At 37.9% G+C, this 17,530-nt stretch overlaps 1 protein-coding gene across 2 annotated transcripts in view; it reads right to left on the reverse strand.

Moving 5' to 3' along the window:
• The window catches only part of stat5a (signal transducer and activator of transcription 5a), a 76,484-nt gene extending 59,689 nt beyond the window's left edge, over positions 1-16,795 (reverse strand). The window contains exon 1 of one of the 2 annotated variants that reach the window (XM_074695935.1): positions 16,647-16,795. The gene's annotated coding sequence lies outside the window, so the exon portion shown is untranslated. The remainder of the gene's footprint in view (positions 1-16,646) is intronic. The other variant, XM_074695936.1, reaches the window with a different exon arrangement.
• Positions 16,796-17,530: the final 735 nt, after the last annotated feature.

Below are 17,530 nucleotides of genomic sequence, written 5' to 3' on the forward strand. Positions count from 1 at the left end.
ACCTTTTGGTGCTGTGTGCATAGGAGCGTCTGAATGATTATGGTGATGCACCAGGATAATCTGGATAAACTGAGCGTGGACGGTGGAGGGACACAGAAAGCCTCCGTCACCTCCATCATGTGGAAATTGAGTTGTAGAAAAGATTCAAAGCAAATAAAAGCATCAACACACGCTGGCTCCACACTGACCCTCCCACAGCGGAAGAGTGGATAAATACAACTAATGACATACATCAAATGGAAAAAATTCACACAGTTAGTAAACCTGTGGGACAGAATGGACTCTGGTATGAGGAAACATAAAATCAAAAACAGTTTCTACAACAGATTAAGCTGCATCGCGCCTCTCAGATTTGAGGCGTTGTCCCCAAAAGATGCCCGACCTCTGGTTTCCCAACCTTAATCACCTCAAACTTATTCATCTATTAGACAGTATAAAGACACACATATGTTGACATATTTATAGGGATGTTCCGATACAGATTTTTTTAATTTTAATGAGATGTTTTTCCGATACCAATACCTTGTCTGATAAATCCTGTACTCAGTTGGGCGATTCTGTGGTAAATAGCGAGACGCTGTTTTACTGTCATTGGATTGATTGGTTTATTACAAACCTTATTGACGTGGCTACCAATGGACTCATTAAAATTTGTATATTGAATTCAATGGTTTTAATTGTTTTTAAGTGTGCTTCAAAATAACTTCATCTCTGACGTTTATATCAAACCAAGTCATTTAAAAATTGAATTGAATTGAATTATATCGAGTTATTTCAAAGGCCATGCGCCATTGGCTTTAATGCTATGAGTGATCGAGGAGCCCTGTACAAACATGGCTGCCAATGTGACGACGTAGCTTCCCGTTGACTCAAAGCATGCACGAGTTATCTAGTGTTTGTGTGTTTCTATGATCCTCCACAGCGGGCATGTTTGCCGTAAAGTGTGGCGGTGCTGAAAACACGTGAAAACTGGATTAGTCCAGATCACATAATGAAATCCGATGCTATCCGGTCCTCCAAAAATAAAATTGGGCGCAGATACCGATCAGTGTATCAGATGGGGACATTCCTACTTATTTATTAATATAGCTTTGTTCAATTAATAGATAAAGATGATTACAAAGGAAGCAAATTCCTAAACATTAATGACACTTCCTCCCCCTAACTGTTCTGAAACTCATATGACAAATCTATTTATTCATCATCATTATCTTTTTTCATAATTGGTATTTTTAATTGAAATATCTTTTTTAGTTTTTTAATTCTTACTATGAAACAAAACCATTGTTTTTTTTTATAAATAATGGTTTTGTTAATTTTTTTTTAATAGTATAGTTATTACTCAACCATTATTTTTTTCCTCGAAGACAAATTTATTCATTGTTATGAATTTATATATGTAGGGTTTTGGTGTGTATTTATGCAATTATTTACACAATGATGTCATTCATTTAACCTTTTCTTTCCTTTACTCCTTAGTCATGTGTAAATGTATTAACATGAGCAAATGTATAAATATGTACTTTTGTGTGTGTGTGTGTATGTATGTATCTTTATGTGTGTACATGTGTATCTGTATATCATTATCAGGGATGGGTACCGAATTAGGTATTTTTATAGGTACCGACCAAATTTTGTCAAAATAACATGGTACCAATTCACATAAAACCAAAGGTACCATGTTTAGGTACCTAAATGCATCTATGTGACTGTGAGGGTATGGAAGAGTAGGCGATTTTCCATGGTGGGCATGAACACAGCATTGTAAGGTTATATATTGAAGAATAAATATGTTAAATGGAACAATTTAATATATTCTATTTTTATAAAAAAAAGTGTATTTTGACCATACAAACACAAAAAGTACCAAAAATTATTATTATTATTATTATTATTATTATTGTTGTTGTTGTTGTTGTTGTTATTATTTTTATTATTATATTTTTATATTTTAAATTTATTAATTTTTAAAAAAATCTTTTTTAAATTAATTTGTTCGTTTTCATTCATCAATTTTTTGAGGATTTTTAAAAAAAATCTATATCAGCGTTTAAATTCGTTATTAATTGGTCAAGAGATTTGGTATCGTATCAAGACGTTATTAAGTGTAAGGGAAAAAAAGTGCTGTTTTGTTTAACCATTAACATGTTTCATGATGATTTGTAATAAACCCTCTGAAAATTAACAAAAAAAAAAAACAATAGTACAAATAAAAGGTGAAATCTGCAGGTTGCTTTTTTTATCTGGATAGCCTTTATTTTTTATTTACATCTCTGACTCTCTGCCCACTGTCTCGTTGCTTGCTGGGTGCAAAAACAAGAAGAAGGCGTAACTGATCGTATAAGAAAGGAAACGTGTCTGATGAGGTTTGACAGCAACGCCACACACCACGAGCCCTGATGATGCAGCAACGTATTTACACAACATAAACATTGTCTTGTCCTCACCTCCCCCCTCGCTGCCTCTCAGTGTATATTTAACAGTGCATGTGATTGACTCACATGGCCAAATGCCTGGAAGGGGTGGCAGGGGACAGACAAGGCAGCAACAGATGGGATCTCACAGTCAGAGATCAGGCAGAGAGAAATCCCTGGTGCTTTCTAAACAGATGTTAGACAGAAGACGTACAGCAGGGTATGAATCTGCACTGATGTGATGACTGAGGCGTCGATGTTACACTTTGAGTTCCTCCTGAAACATCTCTGTGTCAGCGGTAATGTGCAAAAACGGAACAAAGTGTGTGTGTCTCTATCGATGTCTGATTAAAATCAGCAAATCCATCATGAAACCACTGAATCTGAATATTTCTAATGCAATAAAAGCAGCTGATTTCATTCAGAGATGGAGCATTAAGAGTTTTGTTTGTGGTGTTGCAGGAGTGGCAGGGTGGCTGGAGATTTTGTGCTACAGCCCCAGGCGCAGATGAGCTCACGAAAATCAATACAGGATAACAGCTCCACAAATCCAAACCCTGACTCTGCATCAGAGAGCGCCTGCGCCTCTAAGAGCAAGAGACACACATCCAGTATTTATTACACCTAAATGTTGTTTAAAAAAAAAGACTGCAAGGTGAACATGTGCAAAATAAAATAATTAACCGCCACCAAAGTGCAGCACATGCTGTCCTAACAATGCATAAAGGAATACAGTTTAATCCAGCGTCCTTCAATCCATCGCTGAGCCAAATCTAAATGAGACATCAGCATGAATTATGGAGGAATCTTTGTTCCCTTGTATGTCGTCATAATCATTTTTTAATCAAGTACTTCTCGCAGTAATCTTTCACGGATCTCAGAGCTCTTCGCCCGGACACAAGGGAGCATCCGTGACCTAAATCTTACCCAACAAAACACATGCATACACACACATCCTAACAAGGGTCATGAATAATAGCAGCACAAACAACCGGACTAAATTGTTCAGAGGGTTCCTCCAATGTGCGACACGACTTTGCGTGTGTGTTGCTGTTAGAAAACATCAAGTGGCGTCATTTCAGCGTGTTTTCAAAGTGTCCTATCAGCAGCTCCGTCCTGATAATCACGCTGTTTGTTTGTTTGTCCATTTCCTCTCTCTGGGTTTCCCAATCTGTCTTATTTGCTGAAAGTTCAGGCTGCAGCAGCAGAAACAAACATTTCTCACCCTGCTCATTTAAAACACACTCAGCACATTTATATCTTAGTAACATTGCTGCCCACTTTACAAAGAAGGACAAACGCATTTAAAGATTTTATTAGCAGCTAGTAAAAAGGCTGTAACACCAAAATGGCTGCAAATCAATCCTCCAATGAAGACTGACCGAATCAATACCTCGTCTCAAACTAAAAGTATGAAAAGAAAGACCTTCTCACTGAATCCAAGAGCAGAAACTTTTCTACAACACCAGAAAAAATGGATTATTTTTATAACACTGAAGGCCCAGAGAACTACTATTGCAGGTGTCTGTGACCTTCAGTTTCATAAAAGCAATTTTACCTCAGATCACCTGGATTGAAGACAAAATCTACTTTATCTTCACATGAGGACATATGTTTTATAAAATTCTGTACATAGGAAAAAAATACTAGAGAATAATTTTCTTGACTAGAATTTTTTGCTGTTTATAAAACTGTACATGTGATGTCTAAGTTTTTTAATTTTTAATAAATTTGCAAAAATATTTTAGAAATTTTTTTTTTAAATGAATGACGTAGAATATATACATTTGCAAAATAAACAAAATTACAAGTTGCAAAAGTTTTCATTAAAAAAATAAATTGAGTTTTTTTTTCCAAATTCCAAAAAATTTTAATTTTTTTTTTATTTAAAAAATTTGCCCCATTAATTTTTTTTCTTGATTTTCAAAAAATTCAATATCTTTCAACTTTCTTTTACCATTTTTTTTTTCCAAAATATGGAAATTGAATCATTTGAAAAAAAAAATCAGAAGTAATAAAAATTCTGAAATTCACAAAATTTGCAAAATCTTAAAAAAAAAGATTTTTTTCAATTTTAAAAAATGTCCAAAAAAATGATTTTTTTTTTCTAAATGTAAAAAAATGTAAAAAAAAAAAAATCATCTTAAAAAAATTTGCAAAAAGTTAAAAAAAAATTGCAAACATCTAAAAAACAATCACGCTTTATTGCAAGCTGTGATTCATATCTAGTTCAACAAAATGTTAACGGATGATTTTATTTAGTGTCAGTTTCCATTATCATCAATGCGCTCTGTAAGAAAAATAAAAATTCTTTATTTTAACATTACTTCTTAAAGCTACAAAAAGGACAAAAAAAATTGCATTGCTAAACCTGAGCAACGCACCAGCTTGTCATGGTTTTGTTGCCATGTATCCTGATGCTATCTTCAAACATTTCTAAAATGAAACAATACAAATTCCTCTTCAACCAATCAGAGTGAAGCTTCAGAGGAAATGTCACACCACACAGTTTGACATGACGTCAGGTGTGGGCATCAGTCACCGTGACCTTACGCGGCATGAACCTACCTGACAGTAGTGATGGTATTTACGACTTTGTTGGCTATTTTTGGGGACTGTCCCGCTGCTGAACCTCGTATTATTCTCCATCAAGATGTGACTGCCTCTGATGTGTCACCAGCCTCCTCTAATGCTCCTAATTTGTGGTTTAATGTGCTGGGTCGTCCATAAAGGCTCTCCTGTTACCTAACAGTGGCAGCGTACGTTTGGCTCTCCTCACACCACGTTGCCGACTCTCACCTGGTGAGTGTTTATTTGTTGTAAACCCTTAATCTGAACAGTGACCCACTGAATCTTCTTAATCCTACACTTGCTGAATCCTGGAGTCTTAATTTAGGATTTGCGTCCTGTGGTGAGGGAAGGGAGCAGTCTGGATGACTTTTACCTCTCAGGCTGATGTTGGTGGTGAGGATTAGGATCAAAACTTCTGCCAAAACAAGTGGACTAGCCCCTGAACGATATGTGGCATTAAGTCGTCTCTGCAGCTCACTTAACCTAAGGTTAAATTCAGGATGATGACATTATTGGGGTGGCAAGTGTCAGAGGAATTAAATGAGTGACAGAGATCAGGACGCCATCTTTAGGCGATGTTATTCCCCCAAAGTGAAAAGTTTCACCCGGAGCTTCTGAATGGACTGGGCTGAAATACTTCACCCAGATTATCTAACCTGAAATCTTGAGAGGAAGATTTGAACAGACGGATTATAAATCATTAGGTTGCCTTGTTTCTGCCACCGCTTCTCCTATAACTGGGTCGTCGCGTCGTATTGTGTAAGGCGGTTCATGTTGGGTCAACCCCAGCGCCGTGCGCACCAGCGCTGCTCGCTGCTGCTTTAACAGAAAAAACACACAAAGACACACTGACAGAAAAATCTGCATTCATCTCCACCGGCTCTGGGCTCATTGATTCAGAAAACCAGGACTTGAGGTCTCTCAGCCTGTGAGTCCTGCCTTCAGGCTTCCTTTACATCAGCTTGCATATCCAGATGAACCAGATTATTAAAGGGAGGATTGTTGATGGGGCGTGAACTTCAACGATCCAGACTGAAGCAAAGAGGGAAACACTTCACGGCCTCAAAGACAGGCGCTGTATGTGGATTACTGCACAACTTTGCAAGAATTTAAAAATTCAAGATGTTCTTTAACTCAGGTCAAACTTTTCAATTGGTGCTAATTCTCTCAACAGTTTTCAGCGACCACTCAGTTTGTTTTTGTTTCACTATCAAGCATCACTCAATGTCCTGCTAGCATCCACTGCTTTTAATCTGACAAAAAATGTCACGTTGAGTGACTTCATCATTATATGTTATTAAATTCAAGTATTTTTACAAAAGATTTGAAATTTTACCAAATTTATTTATTTTTTAATATTTTGAAATTTCAAGATTGTTGGAAACTGTTGCATATTTGTTTTCTATTTTTGCCAATTTTTGAAATTTTAAATTTTTTTGCAACTTTTTGAATTTTCAAAAAAAAGTTTTTGTTTTTACATTTTTTTTTATTTTTACAACTAATTGAAATTTTTTAAATTTTTGCAACTTTTTGCATTTGTAAAAAATTTTGAAGTTTTTGCAAATATGTATTTTTACATTTATTTTTTTAATTTTTGCAACTTTTTGAAATTTAAAAATTTTGGGAAAATTTTTGATTATTATTTTTTTAATTCAAGTTTTTGAAAATGTGTTTTTTTTTTCAATTTTTGTTAATTTTTTTGCAAATTAATCAAAAATTGAATGAACTAAGACATGACTAGATTTTAACTATTTATAATGTTTTATTTGTTTTATCGTCTTAATTGTGATGAAAAAGTAGATTTCGTGGCTCCTGATTGACTTTAATCCAGGTGAGCTGAGCCAAAATGTCTCCTATAAAACTAAAGGTAGCAGACCCCTGCTCTAACAGAATATAAACTCTGTTATTTCTCGTAAAAATATTCATCAGTCATGATGAAGTAGCCTGATTTGATTTAACAACATCTTAAAATATGGTTGTCACACCTGATAATATTCACATCAGGCCCAAATATCAGTGATTTACTCATTAGCTGCTTAAAACCAGTTTCTGTTCAGGCTCTAAAACAAACAGCATCAGCTCAGCCTGTGTTAAAACGCCACCACGTCCTGCTTTGTTCCATTCAAACAGGCCCACAGGGAACATTTAAGGACACATGCTCAGAGTATTTTCTCTCTTAACTGCTATGAAATGGAAAACTACTAGCAAGTTTGACCTGATTGGTCCACCGGAGCAGATACCCCCGAACCCACTCCCCTCCCCGCTGCTGGAGAGAAATCTGTCTAGCAGCAGGGTGGAGAATGCCAAAGTTGAAGAGCCATCACTGCTCTGTTTTTGGCTGTAAACAGCCACATAGTTCCATGCTCAAGCTTCCCATCTCAGAAGAAGACAAAGTGTCTAGAGTTCATTTATCAGGGAAATGTTCCAGCTACACTCAGTAAAACTGTGCATGTGTGTGCTAGTCACTTCACGGCCGACTGCTTTTCCAACTTTGGACAGTCCAACAGAGGGCTAGCCAATAGACTGGTCCTGAATCCAGGCGCATTACCAACCATCCTCCAACAAACCTGGGACCCTGGAAATGTGAGTATTTTAAATGCTGTGTGCTGTGGAGCAGATGGAAGAGCTTTTCCTCAGTGTCCCCCCTGTCTCAGTGTTAGCTTCAGGATGCTAACTTTAGCTGCAGTTAGCCTGTTGTTTTAGCCTGTAATGTTACGGTAAGCCAGCTTCTCTGTTTTCTGAACATTGTGCACTCGGAGCTCGTGGCGCCGCTCTCAGTGACGTGGAAGAGCGGGCGGTATCAGCGGTGGCTCATTTACATATGAAGGCCACGCCCACTAAATCAGAGCGTTCTGAACAGAGGGGCTATGAGAGCCTGGAAACAATGCTGCTGTGCTTGATTTATTGGCTTTTCGGACCAAAACATGTTACTACCATTTCATGAAGACATCAATGATCCATGTTAAACTGCAGAAAAGGAGCAGAATATGAGACCTTTAACTTGTTGTCACATTAGCATACTGGGCTGCCGATAGCGCTACATATAGCAGGCTACTACAACATTTACTTGACTAACCCTAACCCATAAATTCAAAACATGGAAACACTAAGAAAACACAAGAGACCAGAACACCAGAAAACTGAAACATAAGGACACTGAAACCCAGAAAATCAACAAAAGGCAAATCAACACTGAGTCCTCGCTCTTTAAGACTTTATTTATCGTTACACTAAGGAGTCGAGACGTCCTCGTTGATTTACATAAACCGCTGCAGATTTAATAAACACAGCTCACCACAGCATCACTCCCTGTGTCCTCTCGTCTTCTGAAGATCAGAGACTTCACATGATTGAACTTTCTTTGAGGCGTGGGATCTCGACGAAGCCATTTGTTCGCACAAATCATGCATGAAAGATCAAGCGTGAGTAAGGGTTCAAGGCATTCATAAAACAGAAAATATGCTGCGCAGAGTTACGTCCAACACCACCGGCAGAGACGTCAGAGATCAGGAACTCTCTGAATTATTCAGACTCTGCTCTGAGACTATACTCTCATCAAACTTGCCTGCAAAATAAACTGAGTTGGAGGGAAAGAGGCTCATTCATTCCCCAAAGCTTCAGGGTGCAGGCGCAGTCGACTCTTGGTGGTCGCTGAGCTCCTCCAAATCTACTTGTCTTTTCCTCATTCTGAGTCCATTACTACCCAAAAGGGAGAACTTGGCAGTCGCTCTCAAGCTGGATTTGCTAACCTTTGAGCTACAGACCATTAGCTGGGTTTATTTTTCCACACTTGCAACACAATTTGGAGTAATTCAAAATCAAACATTACAGCATGAGCCTCTGAATAAGACTCTTTCTCTGTTTACGCTCATGTAAACATCAAGGATACAGCTCCTGATCCCTGCCTGATGCTTTCTGCTCAATTTACAATCACAGTAACAAAAAACCCTCAACATATCTTTTCATTCATTTGAGATAGAAAAAGACCAAAGGGCGGAGCTCACAACCCCATCACAGGAGAGAGAATGATGAGAATGGGGGAATCTGAGTGGAGTGGGGTAACAAAAATAATTAGAATTTCTTTCTTTCGAGAGTCTAATCTTTCCTGTCTCTACCTCTTGACATATTTTACAATCCCTGAAAAAACTACACAAGATCGTCGGCTGTCAGTCATCGTTAAACGTGACGTAAAGCTTCATTTTTAACCTTTAATAACTTATGAAAACAAAACTTTTCAGAAAAAAAGAGGACTTGAATACAAGACAGCCAAATAATATCTTCAAATCACCACAACAATCAGACGTGAGAAACATTTCTACCAGGTGTATTAATTTTTTAAAGTTTGACCACAGCCCATCTGGAATGACTGGGGAGACAATTTTTTGACCTATACTGCAGCCAGCCACCAGGGGGAGCAGTTTTTGTGTAGACCCCACTTCGAGCCAAGCAAGATGACGTCCATTTTTTTTTACAGTCCATGGCCAGGAGTGATTAGAGATTTTCAACTCCCAAAACAGGTTAAATTACTTAGATACAGGTACAGATGATGGATTTACTTTGGTATTACTGCATGGTGAAGGATTGTTTTAAAAAGAGAATACAATAGCTTTGATGTTAAGAGTCAAAAATTTAAGCTTGGTCGGGAGGACTGTTTTTAGGTATCTCCAACTACAAGATAACTTCCTTAAAGAGGTAAAAATTCTGACTCAAGTGAATGATCGACTCTCATTCAAATGCTTGTTGATACCTACAACTCAAAGATTGATAGAAGTTTAATAAGTAAGTTATACCATACTTTCACACTAAGCAAGGATAACATGGACTATTAGGGATGGGAACCTTTCACATCTGAAACGATATGGTACAAATACCCAGTAGGCTACCTAGCAATCGGTACCGGTACTCAACGCTTCCAATTTTCAGTACTTTTTTGTCTCTACGTGGTAAAAATTATCAATTTGTTTAATAATAAGTAGGGATGTCCCGATATTACATTTTCACTTCTGATACGATACAGATACTGCAGCATTGAGTATTGGCCGATACCGATATTAATCCGGTACGATATCAGCATTAAACATGCATACTTTTATTACTTATTTTGTAGTTTGTCTGTCATGTTGGAAAAGGCTTGATTAAGTGATATTATTCAAACAAAGAACAGTAGTCAGCAACAGTAGGTATGAGGAAAAACTGACCCATTTATTATCAACCAGTGGGTAAAAGAAACTGCTTATATCGGAGATTTTAGATGCATTCCAATACGATACCGATACTTGTTTTTTTGCTGATATCGGATATCAATATCGGACTGGGACACCTCTAATAATAAAATATACTTTTTCAATTTAACATAATTATTCTTCAGTATATAAACTTGCAATGCTGTGTTCATGCCAAGTATGAAAAATCTCCTATTCTTCCACTCACTCACAGTTACAAGGATGTGTTTAGGTACCTAAACATGGCACCTTTTAATTTCACGTGAACGGTAGTTTTGACAGAATTTGGTTGGTACCTATTTAAACACCTCATTTAGTACCCATTCCTACGGACTAAAAGACAAAAAAGATGGGAAAAAGAACAGGACATTACAATAACTGAAGACACTCAGTAGCACACATGGAAAGTCCAGTTGTCTTCAACAAGTTCTTGGACTTGGAGGAACTTCTGTTGGAAAAACTTGGTACGCTTTCTCATAACTCCCAAATAGCAATGCACAGTACTAGATTTTTTGCCAATGTCCTATATACCGATATTTTTTCTGCACACATAATTTCAGAGATCATCAACTCTCTTCTGTATCAGCAGCATATTGTATAATGGTGCATACTCTAAAAACATTTGTTATGCAATAATCATTTCTTGTGCAAAATAGGAACAATATATACTTGAAGCTGTTTATTTATTTATGATGATTGCTTTTAAGCTGGATGATACTCTTCCTGAGGAAATCATAACTTTACCCACAACCGGGGCTAATTTAGCAAATTTCATAATTGACAATCAGTAAACAAAACCTCTGTTCACAGGGAACTGTACAGCAATCAAACCAAATTGAATCAAATAGTTTGGTAAATGTGCTTAGAATAATCAGATACATGTTCCTGACAGACTGCTGCTTCAACTCGAGTTTAACTCAAAACCAGAGCCAAATATGGGACGACTCAATACTCATAAGATATCTGCAGCTTCAGCCCATTATTTTATCAGTTTATTACATCAGCAGAATTTGGAGTGTTGGCCGATATCTTTTATTTTATTAAGCCAATATCAATATCAGCCGATACCAATAACGTGCTGATAATACCGTGCATTCTTACTCCTATACAGACATCAGAACAAAGTGGCACCCATTAGTGACCACACTCATATCTTCTGGTCTTGTTCCCTTATTCAGTCTTTCTGGGAGGAGGTGGGAACAATAATACAACATAACACAACGACATATCCCCAATGGCCTGGATAAAAGAGACGCCTATCTCCTAAAGAAGTCAAGTCTGAAGTTAAAAAAGACAAAAGCATAAAATAAAAAGTAAAAAAAAAAAGGAAAGTAACAAAAAAGCTGAATGGTTGCCCTTCTTCCATTAAAGTCTTTGTTTAGGCTCTGCTTTTGAGGCGTTCTTGCTTCTCTTGTGTCACCGAGATAATAACCTGAGGCCTTATCACGCCTCTCAGTGTCTGCAAGGTTTGACCGTCATCTCCTCCCTCTGAGTCACAGCGCTGACGAGAAGAGGAGCTCGATGGGAGCTGGAGAAAAGGAGCAGAAAGAGAAGGAGGATGAAGTCTCAGAGACGGGGGGACTGGGGCTAACCCTGAAGTTGGGGTTCCTGTGTGGAGCAGGCAGAGATCATGGGACAGACGTGCATGCTGGGGATGCCAACAATCAGCAACGCTATTCGACAGATGGATCAGAGTGCTCCTGGCCTCAACCAGGCTAAAAGCTCATGGTCATGTGACCAGTGGATTAGCGTTAGCCCAACTGAAAGGGGGAGGAGGTGAGGGTGCCTGTCACCACAAGCTTCCTTATCACTTCCCTTTGAATGTGCTCCCTTTCTCGCTTCACGGTGCACCTCATGTAACCCCGTTTCTGGCTTCAAAAACACACGTTCGAATAATGTCACTCTTTCTGCTTTCACACCAGATCAAAAGAAGGAAACTCCCGGTGTGTGTGTGTGTGTGTGTGTGTGTGTGTGTGTGTGTGTGTGTCCGTCCTGTCCTCCTCCTGAGCCCGGCTGACGTGAAGCCCCATGCTCAGCACAGTCATTAGTGCATAAGTGACTGTGACACATTTGACTCACGGCTCAGTCAGATCAAAACAAATGATCTAATTGTCTCACTTCCAGCTACTTATGTTGTCAATGCTGAGAATATGTTTCCTGTGCAGTCTTCCTCCCCCTGCCCCCTTACAGAAACCTCTGGTGTCTTTCCTGAGCCCTGAACTCCTCTGGCAGAGCGAGGTGTAAGAGGAGAGACGCACAGACGAGCCATGCTGCGAGCACATGGCATCGCTGGCTCGTAGAGCAACACGCCGGCCTCTCCTGTCCTTCCCCCCCTGCGAACACTCCTCCTGCATCTGGGTCTTTCTGTCAGGGACACGGTGTGCCAGCCAGTTCATGCCTGGTCTGCATGCCATGCCCCCTCGCCAACCTCAAACAGCACAGTTTCACAGAAAACCTGAGAAATCCCCTCCCTCTGTGCAACACTGACTGCAATGTGAGAGCACGCCAAGCAACACGGCGTCTGCCAACAGGGTTAAACGCTAAAAGTGATGACCAGCGCTGCCTGTGCAGCCCACTGCAAAAACACTGAAATGTTATCAAGTGTTTTTGTTTTATCTACAGCAGAAAATGAGCCATATTCACCTGACCGGTCCAGGAAACTGTCTTGTTTCAAGTTATTCAAAGACAAAAATGACTTTATTTTTGTCTTTAAATAACTTGAAACAAGACACTGTTCTAGACTGATCAGTTTAATTTGGCTCATATTGAGTATAATAAGATAATCTTTACTTAAAATAAGACAAAAACACTTCAAAAGATTTCAGTTTTTTGCAGTGCAAGCTTGAGCACTGATCTTCTTTGATAAATTACAACAAAACTGCAAAAACTGAAGTCTTATCAAGTGTTTTTGTCTTATTTTAAGCTAAAATTGTCTTTTTTGGCTTAATATAAGCCACAAAAATGTCCTCTTTCTGGTTATATACAGACAAAAATGAGGTCTGAGTTGTTTGTAACAGGGATAAAAAGGAACAAAAAAATTGTCAAGAAAAATGTTGACCTTTCGCTTGTTCCATTAGCCAATTTTTTGTTTGTTTGCTAGCTCTAATCAATTCAGACCTCATTTTTGTCTTTCAATAACTTAAAACAAGTGATTTTTCAGACTCATCAGGTGAATGAGGCTCATATCATGTATTATAAGACCATTTTTACTTATAATAAGACAAAAACACTTTGTAAGTTTTTGTTTTTTTGCAGTGTTGAAGCTAAAACTTTAAATACACTGTAAAAAAAGGAAAACTTACCAAGTGTTTTTGTCCAATCTAAGTAAAAAATGTCTTGTTGTACTTGATTTGACCTCATTTTTGTTTTCAAACAACTTAAAACAAGACATTTTTGGACTGGCAAACTGAAAACTGGCTTATATCAAGTACAACAGGAGAATTTTTTTTATTAAATTGGACAAAAACACTTGGTGAGATTTCAGTTTTTGCAGTGTATTTAAAGTTTGAGCTTCAGTACTGCAAAAAACTGAAATCTTATCAAGTGTTTTTGTCTTATTTTAAGTAAAAGTTTGTCTTATCAAACTTTATAAACGCCACATCCAACTGGTCAGTCAAGAAAAATGTTGTTTCAAGTTGTTTAAGGACAAAAATGAGGTCTGAATTGCTTGGAACTAGCAAAAAAGAATTGCCAATGAAACAAGACAAAAGCCAAAAATTTTCTAGCAAATTTTTTTTATTCTTTTGGCAGATTTTTTTTCCCCTGTTACAAAGAATTCAGACCTTATTTTTGTCTTTAAATAACTTGAAACAGGACATTTTTCCAGACTGGTCAGGTCAATGTGGCTCATACCATGTATAACAAGACAATTTTTACTTAAAATAAGATAAAAAAAATTAATAAGATTTCAGTTTTTTGCAGTGCTGAAGCTCAAAATTTAAATACACTGTAAAAACTGAAATCGTATCAAGTTTTTTTTGTCAAGTTTAGGTAAAAATTGTCTTTTTGTACTTGATATGGGCCACATTTGGCTGACAATTCCAGAAAAAATGGCTTGTTTCAAGTTATTAAAAGACAAAAAAAAGTTCTGAATTGGTTGGATTTAGCAAAACAAACCTGTCAATGGACCAAGACAAAAGTTATTCTGGTTTCAAGCAATTTTTCTTTTCTATTGGCGGATTTTTTTACATGTCACAAACAATTCAGCTCTTATTTTTGTCTTTAAACAACTTATAACAAGACATTTCTGGACTGATAAGTTAAAAATCGGCTCATATCAAATACAACAAGACAATTTGTACTTAAATTAGACCAAAACACTTGATAGGATTTCAGCTTTTTACAGTGAATTTAAACTTTGAGCTTAAGCACTGCAAAAAAATGAAACCTTTTAAGTCTTTTTGTGGCTTTATATGAGCCATATTCAACAGGTCAGTCCAGAAAAATGACTTGTTTCAAGTTATTTGAAGACAAAAATGAGGTCTGAATTGCTTGGAACTAGCAAAAAAATTACAAACAATTCAGACCTCATTTTTGTCTTTGAATAACTTGAAATAAGACATTTTTCTGGCCTGGTCAGGTGAATGTGGCTCATATTAAATCAAAAAAGACATTTTCTACATGAAATAAGTTAAAAACACTTGATAAGACTTCAGTTTTTGCAGCATTAGGCTCATATGTTGAACTGAGCGAGAGTCGATCTGCAGAAAGGACAAAAGCTCCAGTCAGAGCCTGAGACCCTCGTCCGTCCAAACCCAAAGATATTTTGATCACCACATTACCAGACACATAAACAGAAAAATGCAGCAATCACGAAGGAGGTGTCTGAGTGATTTGTGATTAAATGACTGATCCAGTTTTTCTGAAAACCCACCAAAGCCAGAAAGGACAGCGTCAGCCCTCGAGAGCAGCATCACAAAGGCCAAAGAAGGTCAACTCCACATAACTCTCCATAACAAGACGCCCCACGGGACGGAGCGGGGGAAATCTGCTCACTCCTTCACAGAAATCAGCAGCATTGAGTCATTCACACACACAGCGTTCGTACTGGATCAGTGACATCTCTGTAGGTAAGCTCATTTGCATACACACACACACACAACAACAAACACAGCGTGTAATATTCCAGGAGATGATTAAAGCATCAGGGATTCAGAATTGATTGATTCGGCTTTGACAGGCTGTGCGTCCTGACCTTTGCGGTGACCCTTTGGAGTGTTTTCAGACCGTATATCAACAGGTCGACGTATTCGGGGGATACACACTCCAGGAGAGCACGTTAAAGAAGATCAAACCGACTTCACACTCGTTTCAAATTCACAAACTTGGCTTCTGCGACAGCATGACCTGGGTTAACACTCACAATCAGCCTTGGAGGCTAAATCCACCAAGAGACATGTCTTCATGTTCAGCCATACCCTGACAGAGCGCGGCACAAAGCTCTGCTGTGTGTCTGCTGAGATGATAGAGGACTTATTGTGCTGTTTTTAGGAAATCATAACTGTTGCTGCAGGCGATGTCAGCGATTGACCTCATATTACTTTAGAGATGTAAAAAAGTATCTCTGAAATCTGAGATAGAAGAGGCTGAATCTCTATAACTGTTTGTTTCAGTGATGCATCTTTTCACGAGCTGGCTCTGCTGTCTCTTTATCTCTAACCCCAGCAAGTGGAGACCAAAGTCCAAGATTTCTCCCTGAATTATTAAGAGAAAGAAATTCACTTTTCCCCATCAGCCAATCTATCAAAGCAGATTACAACCACACTTGAATGAATCGAGCAGGGTACTTAAGTTCACAGCACGAAGCAGAGAGACAGTCAGGGAACAAAAGCTCTCAGTCTGAGGCTTTTTACCTGTCAGACTCCTGAGACAAGCCCATTACAGCCTGATAGAGCCGGAGCCTGTGTAACGCCTTCAGAGCTGTGTGTGCACATGTGTGTGTGAATCCTCTCATTTCACCTCAGAGAGCAGAAAAAGCTTCAGACGAGGCTGGGAAACTTATTTCAGAGCCCACTGTGACACTTCGGCACTATTAGCAGAGGGTCACATGCGCCTGTAAACTCCCTGACAGCACACACACTCACACACTCACACACTCACACGTACGCACACACACACACACACTGTGAGAATTAGAGTAGGAATATCACAGCCCTGCGAGCTGTGTTTGATTCAGCAGCGTTAAATGAAACTGTAGAGAAAGAGGAAGGAAAACAGAGACGGAGTCAAAGTCTGACACAAATGTTTGTTCCCTGCGTAAAAAGCCAAACGAGGCTCCGCTCGCATCAGGCGGAGCAGCCGCGGCTCAGTTTGTTTACAAAGCGCTGTCAGAACAGAACAGAACACTCTTTCGCAACGGGGACAGTCCGTGTGCCGAGACCAGGACATTCCCCCCTCCACAAAAACACGCAATTAAAAGACACGAAGCCGCCAGTCTTACCTCTGTCGAGCCACTGAAGCCGCTGTCCTATCTCATGAAACGCGGCAGAGGCGTGAGCGAGCTTCGGCAGGGATCTCTCAGTTCGTCAGCCTCGACTTTCCAACAGTTCGCCTCTCACTTCACTGCGCTCCCTCTCTCTGACTTTAACCGCCCACTTCCGGCGGCTCTTTAATGTATGTGAGGGTTGACAGCTTCTGTAGGTTCTAGTCCTATGACTGATTTTGACGTTAATGAGGAGAGGATAACTACGGAAGGGGATAAGGGCCACTAAAAAAAAAATTAAATTACACACAAAAAATAAAATAAAATAAAAAAATTATGACTATTATTTCTAAGAAAAAAGTCTGAATTCTGACTTTAATCTCGGAATCCAGAATTTTTTTCTCAGAAACAACAGTAATAAAAAATTTTGGAAGTAGTTTTTTTTTTTTTTTTTTTTTTTTGGTCCTAATCCTCATCTGTACATTTCCAGACAACAGACATTTTAATCCTGTAGTTCAGGGGTCTGTAACCTTAATTTTCAAAGAAGCCATTTAAAAATAAATAAATAAATAAAACAAAAATTAAAATCATTTTTAAAAAATTGTAGCAGTTCATAAAAAATTTAAAATGTGCCAAAATATCTGAATCTTCAGGTAAATTAGATAATTTTTTTCATGATTTGGGAACAATGTCAAAAATTTAAATAAAAAATGTTTTTTTTTTTTGCTTAATTAAAAAAAATGTAACAAAAAAAAAAATAGAATTAAGAAAATTCCCATTTTTTTTTCTAAATTTGAAAAAATATTTTAAAAATGGAATAAAAAAATGTTGTTTTTTTTATTAATTTGAAAAAAAAAGTCACTTTATTAAAAATGTTTTTCCCCCTAAATTTGAAACAGAAT

Source organism: Halichoeres trimaculatus, unplaced genomic scaffold (genome assembly GCF_033239565.1).
Source record: "Halichoeres trimaculatus isolate MK-OKI-2021-1 unplaced genomic scaffold, fHalTri1.1 fHalTri1_scaffold_20, whole genome shotgun sequence".
In the NCBI taxonomy this organism is placed as follows: domain Eukaryota; kingdom Metazoa; phylum Chordata; class Actinopteri; order Labriformes; family Labridae; genus Halichoeres; species Halichoeres trimaculatus.